Source organism: Triticum urartu, chromosome 2 (assembly GCF_003073215.2).
Source record: "Triticum urartu cultivar G1812 chromosome 2, Tu2.1, whole genome shotgun sequence".
Taxonomy (NCBI): Eukaryota; Viridiplantae; Streptophyta; class Magnoliopsida; order Poales; family Poaceae; genus Triticum; species Triticum urartu.
The window spans coordinates 323,937,804-323,946,904 of NC_053023.1; positions in this window are offsets into that span (position 1 = coordinate 323,937,804).

Below are 9,101 nucleotides of genomic sequence, written 5' to 3' on the forward strand. Positions count from 1 at the left end.
TTGCTTGACTTGTCCTAAATTAGCTAAAATCTTCCAAGAACTAAAATTGGGAAAAGGTTAAGTTTTTATTTGGTCAAGTAGTCTAATCACCCCCCCCCTCTAGACATACTTTCGATCCTACAAGTGGCATCAGAGCTTTGGTCTCCATTTTCTTGTTCTCCATAGCTTTTGGTGGTCATAGCCTTGGTTTCACAACCTAGGAGAGTATGGCATCTAGCGAGGGAAATTATCACCGTAGAGGTCCTTACTTTGATGCTACTAATTTTGCTAGTTGGAAGCATAAAATGAAAATGCATATTCTTGGACATAACCCTGCCGTTTGGGCTATTGTGTGTGTTGGTTTCCAAGGTGACTTCTTTGATGGGAGAGAACCAAACCGTGAAGCTACCGCGGATGAGTTGAAGATGTTGCAATACAATGCTCAAGCTTGTGATATTCTGTTCAACGGATTGTGCCCCAAAGAATTCAAAAAAATCAGCCGTCTTGAGAATGCAAAGGAAATTTGGGACACTTTGATTGATATGCACGAAGGTACCGACTCCGTCAAGGAATCCAAGTTGGATGTGCTTCAAAGCCAACTTGACAAGTTCAAGATGAAGGATGGTGAAGGTGTCGCTGAAATGTACTCTAGGCTTGCTCTCATCACAAATGAGATTGCCGGCTTAGGAAGTGAAGAGATGACCGATAGATTCATCATCAAGAAGATTCTAAGAGCCTTGGATGGAAAATATGATACCGTGTGCACATTGATCCAAATGATGCCCAATTACAAAGATCTCAAGCCAACGGAAGTGATTGGAAGAATTGTTACTCATGAGATGTCACTTAAGGATAAATAGGAACTTCACAACAAATCAAGTGGTGCCTATAAAGCCTCATGTGAAGCCCCTACATCATCAAGTGAGAAACAAGACTTCAATGAAGAATTGAGCTTAATGGTGAAGAACTTCAACAAGTTCTACAAGAGTATAAGCAAAGATAGAAGCTCCAAGTCAAGGTCCTACAATGACAAAAGATCTTCTAGTCGAGAGCGAAACTGTTACAATTGTGGAAGACCCGGACACTATTCCAATGAGTGTACGGCTCCCTACAAGAGAAGAGAAGATTCTAGAAAAAGAAGAAGCAAAGAATCACCACCAAGAGAGAGAAGGAGTAGAGATGATCGTTATGAACGAAGATACTCACGGAGAAGCAAGGATTCGGAAAGGAAGGAAAAATCATCAAGGAGCTACACAAGACAAAGACATCAAGCTCATGTTGGTGAATGGGTATCCGGCTCCGACTCCGACAGCCACTCTGAGAGAAGTTATCACTCCGACTCCGAAGATACTCAAGATGAAGGTGTTGCCGGTCTAGCACTTGTGTCAACCAACTCCTACGACATATTTGACTCACCAAATGAGGGAATTGGAAGATGCTTCATGGCCAAAGGTCCTAAGGTAACACACCCCGAGTATGTTGATTTCAATAGTGATGAAGATGACTTGTTAGGTGATGATTTGCTTGTTTACAACTCTAGTGATGAATACTATGATGAAAGACAAATTAATCATGATAATCAAGATAAAACGAATGACAATGATAAGGAGAAGATTGAGTCTCTAACTAAAGAACTAAAAACTCTTAAGTTAGCTCATGACACTATCTTCGAAGATCATCGAGAACTTTTAAGAGCTCATGAGAAATTATGTTTTGAAAAGCTCAATCTTGAGCAAGAGCATGAGTTCTTAAAATCAATCAATGATGATCTCCGCAAGAAAAGTTCTTCTTACATTGCCAAGCGTTTACTCTTATCCACTTACATGACTCAAGTCAAGTCTAACAAGAAAGATTCTTCCTCTAGCAGTAACAATGATCATGTTAAATCCAATATTGTTGCTTCTAGTAGTTCTCTTGATTCCACTAATAATTCTCTTAGCCAAGTTACACTTGAGCAAGAAAATAGCTTATTGAAGGGAATTATAGAGAAAGGAGTGTACAAAAGCCTTGCCGGGAGTAAGCAATTCGAGGAAATTGTGCGCAAGCAAGGAATGCACCGGAAGAATCAAGGTGTTGGTTTTGAACGAAAGTTCAATGCCAATGGAGTTGAGTGAGAAGAAGATCAATACCCCAAGACAAAGTTTGTCCCTCAACAAGAGAAGTATACTTCTTTCAAGGGGACACAAGCTCAAGATGATCTTCCACCACAAGACTACAAGCAAAAAGGCAAGGACAAGCTTCAAGAGGAAATTGATGCATTTGAAGAAGCTCCAAAGACCTTAGTCAAGTGGATTCCCAAGACTACTTCAAGTTACACTTAATCAAGTATGACTACAACTCCAAGGATTCCCATCAAGATGGTGTGGATCCAAAAGAAGAAGAACTAGAGAGTTCTTGAGGGTGACTCCGCCAACATACTTCACTCTTATCATTTTGGCAAGAACAAGTGCAATCAACTTCCACATCTTGCACTAGTTCAAGGAGTCACAAACCCTCTTGTTGGTAAGACAAGGGACAAGGTGACCTAAAAGTTTTCATGGACATCATCTTTTGTGTGCATCACTCTATGTCTATGGATATCCTTGCTTGTTCCTTGTGGGACTAACCCATGTAGGTATTGAAAGTGCAATTCACTCAAATGGATAGCTCCAAGAGATCTACATCAACATTGAGCATCCACATCTTCAATATCTACATGAAGTCATCATCAATAAAACCCAAGGTTAGTTCATCCCTCTTAGGGGGGATATCACATCTAGGGGGAGCCTTACTCTAAGACTTGAGCTAAAGCAACTCTAAAGATGTGAACAAAACAATGCTTTATGTAAAAGTGGTAACCCCACTTGAGCTTAAACGATGAGTATGACCTATGATCAAGTGCTCTCACTTGACTCCTAAGTCAATATACTCATATATAGATGACCTAGTCATCGCAAATTGCTTGATAGATGCTAGAATTGGTTGTGCATGCCTTGTCACATATTTCATTTGCCATCTTATTGTGTGAGCATGCTGGTTGCACATTTTACTCATTCGAGGACATCCACTTGTTGTTTTGAGTGTTTGGTTTTATCTTCTTTTGCCAAGTGGATGGACAAGAATGCCTAAGCACCTCCTCTAGCTATCTATGCTCTTCTCATCTCAAACTCTATTCATGCTGCATCACAAAATTTGATCAAGTCAGATCCGAACCACTCTGTGTGAGGAGCGCTCGGAGTCCCCGATTCGTCATGGACTTAAACTTCCAAAACCTCTTTATGATTCTCAGTCTGACCGATACTCCACTTTCGGTCCTACCGAGATCATTAAGTTGATCTAGGTTTTCGATCTTGGTGCAACCGATTTGAACCTTTCGGTCACACCGAGTTTCAGTAACTGCACACAGTTATGAATCTCGGTGCCACCGAGTTGTTCCACTCGGTCACACCGACAGGGTCGGGCTATATATAGTCACGGGAAAAATTTGGAAATTTCTCCGAACCCCTTCGCCCGCGCGATAGCCTGCTCTGCCCTCGTGGTCTCCGGATCGTCTTCTCGCCGCCAGCAGCCTCCAGTCGCTAGTCTCCGTCACCGTCAACAGGAATTCTTCCCCGCCGTTGCCGCCGTAGCAAGTCCCCGCCGAACTAGGGTATGGACTTGATCTTTGTGCTATTCCTCAATCTGATTCCTAGCACATTGTGATCATATTGATTCTTGCCACGTTTGAGAAACTTCTATCCAGCCAAAACGCCCGTAGATTAGGTTTGATTCGAAAATTCTAGGTTTAGGTTTCCGCCGAAACCATCTCGGACCCACCGAGTTTAAAAACTCGGTCCCACCGATTTGGCTTATGCCATTGCACAAGTGAGACTCGGTCTGACTGAGAATTACTTATCGGTGTGACCGATTTTTGAACTCAGTGAAACCCTAGCAGTCTCGGTGCCATCGAACTGTGACTCGGTCCTACCGAGTTCACTAGTTTAGGTTCCAAAACTGCTTCGGTATCACCGAGTTTGAAAATCGGTAGATCCGAGATGATTTCAGTGGGAAACTAAAACTAAGTTTTTGGATCATTCTTTTGCAAAAATACTCTGCATTTTGTGATGCTCATCTTTTCTATCTCATCTATAATCTATTCACAGGGTCAGTAGTCAGTTTGCAGCATGTCTGATCAAAGTGATAGCCAAAATATGTCAGAGCAGCAAGTGGTGATGAGTGAGGGCACTAGTCCCTCCAGTTCATCTGATGAAGGCAGCAGGAGCACTCCTAGCAATTTGCCAAAGGCTGCCACGAGACAAAGGAAGAAGAGGACTTCAGATTCCGAAGATGAGGACTATGTGGCAGAGGAAGAGGCCACTTCCAAGAGAATTGAGCCAGCTCAAGGCACTAAGCCAGGTCTGAAAATCAAAAGGCCAGCAGGCAGGCAACCCATGTCAAAGGCAAGAGCCTCAACTGAGAAGCCCACTCCCCAAGAGCCAGTTGCAGCTGAGGGAAAGAAAAGGAAGGAGAGGGTGAAGCAGACTGTGGCTAGAGTGCTTGGAAAAGCTTCCATCATGGAAGAAGAAGAGGAAGAAGAGGTAGCTGCACCAGCACCCAAGGCACCCAAGCTGATGGGTGATGCCATAAGGTCAGGGGCTACTACATCTAAGCCCAAAGCTGCCTCCAAGCCAAAACCTAAGAGAAATACAAGGAGCATTCCTGCAGCTGAGAAGAACAAGGCCCCAGTGCCTGAGACTATTGCTGAGGATGAGGAGGAGAATGTCCTGAGAAAGCTAAAGCCCAAGATCCCAGACCACAACGATGCTCATCCTGTGGCTGAGGATATGAAGCTCAGGAGAGATTCAGGGCTGAGGAAATGGAGAGAAGCAGACCCGTATGCTTCAAGGAGAAGGACTGCCGTGGACTACAGGTTTCACACCAAGGAGCAGCAGGATTTCTATGAGACTGTTTTGCTAGATAAGAAGCCAATTGTCTGTGACATGAGATGGGTTGACTGGACCTACATAAGGGAGAAGGAGGAACACTACCCAGGAGTATATGACAGCTTTCATGCATGTGGAGTAGCTGACTTTGTTGGGCAGAAGCTCACAAAGTGGAATGAGGAACTTATCATGCAGTTCTACTCCACGGCACACTTTTATCCAGATGGGAGGATCACATGGATGTCTGAGGGTACAAGGTACCAATCCACAGTGGCTGAGTGGGCACAGATCATTAATGCCCCAGAGGAGCAAGATGATGACTTGGATATCTATGCCAAGAAGAAGATGGACCATAACTCCATGTCCAATATGTACAAGGAAATTCCCAATGAAGCTCTTGACACCTTCAAATTTGGCTTTGTGCATCACCTTCTGTCAGGGCTCCCGACGATCAATTGGATACTAAGGCACACCTTATTGCCTAAGTCTGGAGATCACAAGATGATCAGAGGTCATGCTATCAACTTGCTACATGTGTTTGATGTGCCTCAGAAGTTCAAGGTGATGAGCCTCATAGTGGAAACAATTAAGAGGACTGCAGCAGATCAGAAGAGGAGCTGTGGATATGCCCCTCAAATTCAGGAGCTCATCAACTCCAAGATGGGCACGGGCATATATCTGTTGGACAAGGAACACCTGCCCATCCGTCCAGATTTCGAGGACAATGAAGTTGTCATGACTGAGAACGAGCCATCATCTGCTCAAGCATTTGCAAAGAAGGAGAAGGCAAGGAAGGAGAAAGCTTCCAAGATGCCTACCCAAGAGGAGGCATCCGAATACTTCTTGAAGACTAAACAAGAGCAGCTTGGTTACTTGATTGCATCCACGCTGAGGATTGAGCAAAGTCTGGTCACACTCACTTAGAATCAGCAGAGCCTAGATAGGATCATGGAACAGAACTTCTATGACTTGGATGTCAAGGTAACGGAAGTTCAGTCTGCAGTGGAGCAGCTTCAGGAGGACATGCAGGAGAGGAGAGGCAGGACTACCACTCATACCTTTGCCAGAGTGCCACGAGGCCCGAGGTCATCTGCCGTGCCAGTTGCTGACACCAGAGCCACCACTTCAGCACCAGCTACAGCCTCAGTTCCACCAGCTCCAGCATCTACTTCAGCTCCAACTCCAGCGACTACTTCAGCATCTACAGAAGCCTTCGTCCTTGGAGTGATCCGGACTCCACCACCACCTGAAGATCAAGCCTGAGCGTCGATCTAGTGCTATGCATTTTCTAGGAACTTTTTGGTAACTTGTTGCCAAAGGGGGACAAGATGTATAGACCATGGGCTTCGAGAGAGAGAGAGTGTTGCTTTTCTCTCTTGCTTTATTTGGTGGTTTTTCGAACTTGTTTGCTTTTGAGTGCCTGAGATACTACGTCATTATTTGTGAGACATTGATGATCATGTGTTTGATCATAAGCTACACTTAATGTTTGCTTAATATTATCATCTTATCTATCTTGTGTGATCATTCACTTTTCTTGGTGATGAGTGCATGTATTTCATTCTTATCATTTTAAGCGCTCCACCAAGATGTATGTGACATGGAAGAGTAACCCATGACTCTAACTCTTTGTGCATTTGCAGTCCAAAGCAAATTTTAAATTATGCACAAATTTAGGGGGAGCTCTTACTTATCACATACTTCTCAAAGCGACGATATATTTCATGCTTATTATCATTTGTCGAAGCTTTGATCTATATGTTGTGCATCAATTACCAAAAAGGGGGAGATTGAAAGCACAAGTGCTCCCTAGGTGGTTTTGATAATTGATGACAACATATCTCTTGTTGGACTAACATCTCAATCTAGCATGTTTCAGATAAGTTCAACAATGGAGTGGCATGGACTAAAGGTTGTGGGAACTCCTTCAAGATGCTAGGGACAAAGGATTGGCTAAAGCTTCAAGCTCAAGACTCCTCATTTTACATTTTAGTGATCCAAGATCACATTGAGTCTTTAGGAAAAGCCAATACTATTAAGGAGGGATGAGGTGTTGCTTAATGAGCCTCTTGCTTCATGTGCTTAGTGATATGCTCCAAAACCCTCAGCTACTTTCCCACTTCCACATATGACCTAAACCCTAAGCCAAACTCGGTCCTACCAATTTTTCCTATCCGGCGCCACCGAGTTTCTCTTGTCATAAGCCACTGCCAAACCCTAATCAGTTTGGTCCCACCGATGGGATCTCGGTCTCACCGAGATGGGCTTGCAAACTCTCTGTTACCCATTGCAATATTCTCGGTCCCACCGAGATATGCAATCGGTTCCACCGAGTTTGCTTGGCCAAATCTCAGTTTCACTTGTTACCCAAATCGGTCCCACCGAGTTTGAGTAATCGGTCAAACCGAGTTTTGGATTTACCCTAACCCTAGCACATCGGTCTCACCGAGTTGATCCAGTCGGTCCCACCAAAATCTCTAACGGTCACTAGGTTTACATTTTCGGTCCGACCGAGTTTATTGATTCGGTCCCACCGAGATTGGAAAACTGTGTGTAACGGTTGGATTTTGTGTGGAGGCTATATATACCCCTCCACCTTCTTCTCATTAAAAGTGTGAGCCATCAGAACACACACACCATTCCAACTCATATGTTCTGAGAGAGAACTACCTACTCATGTGTTGAGACCAAGACATTCCATTCCTACCATATGAAGCTTGATCTCTAGCCTTCCCAAGTTGCTTTCCACTCAACCCTTCTTTCCACCAAATCCAAATCCTATGAGAGAGAGTTGAGTGTTGGGGAGACTATCATTTGAAGCACAAGAGCAAGGAGTTCATTACCTACACACCATTTGTTACTTCTTGGAGAGTGGTGTCTCCTAGATTGGCTAGGTGTCACTTGGGAGCCTCCGACAAGATTGTGGAGTTGAACCAAGGAGTTTGTAAGGGCAAGGAGATCGCCTACTTCGTGAAGATCTACCGCTAGTGAGGCAAGTCCTGTGTGGGTGTTGGCCATGGTGGGATAAGCAAGGTTGCTTCTTTGTGGACCCTTTGTGGGTGGTTGCTTCTTCGTGGACCCTTCGTGGGTGGAGCCCTGTGTGGACTCGCGCAACCGTTACCCTTGGGTGGAGCCCTGTGTGGACTCGCGCAACCGTTACCCTTCGTGGGTTGAAGTCTCCATCAACGTGGATGTAGGATAGCACCACCTATCTGAACCACGGGAAAAACATTCGTGTCTCCAATAGCGTTTGAATTCTCCAAACCCTTCCCTTTACATTCTTGCAAGTTGCATGCTTTACTTTCCGCTGCCTATATACTCTTTGCATGCTTGCTTGAATTATGTGATGATTGCTTGACTTGTCCTAAATTAGCTAAAATCTGCCAAGAACTAAAATTGGGAAAAGGTTAAGTTTTTATTTGGTCAAGTAGTCTAATCACCCCCCCTCTAGACATACTTCCGATCCTACAAATATCTTCATATACCACCTTTGACTTCAATGTCTTCATACATTTTTAGGGGTCATCTCTGGTAGGAAAACCGAATCAATGATGGACTTCTACCTGTGTTATCCTGCAATTCTCCGAAACACATTAGTCCCTCAACTAGGTTTGTCGTCAATACTCCAAAACCAACTAGGGGTGGCACTAGATGCACTTACAGCATCCAATCCCTTAAACCCCAAAGTTATTCCAGATGAGTCCACTATACCTTCCTATATGCGGTATCTACCTGCCATTCCAAGTAAATTTGTATGTGCCAAACTCTAAACCTTCAAATAAACATTCTGTTTTGTATGCTCGAATAGCTCATGTATCAACAAAGGTTGTCCTTATCTTCCGTGTTAGGCGGGTTATTCTCAAGAGGAGTGGACTCCGCTCCTCACTCACAAGAAAATGGCTGGTCACCGGGATGCCCAGTCCCATGCTTTATGCAAACTAAATCAAAGTTAATTGCAAACAAAACTCCCCCTGGGACCTGATGTATGTTGGAGGCACTCGTTGTTTCGAGCAAGCCATGGATTGATGCTTGTTGGTGGAGGGGGATTATAAACTTTACCATTCTGTTTGGGACCGCCTATAATGTGTTTAGCATGGAAGATATCGCCATCTCTTAGTTGTTATGTTGACAATGAAAGTATAACAGCTCAAAATACAATTTATCTCTATTGCAAAACCGAGCTCTGGCACCTCTACAAATCCCTGCTTCCCTCTGCGAAGG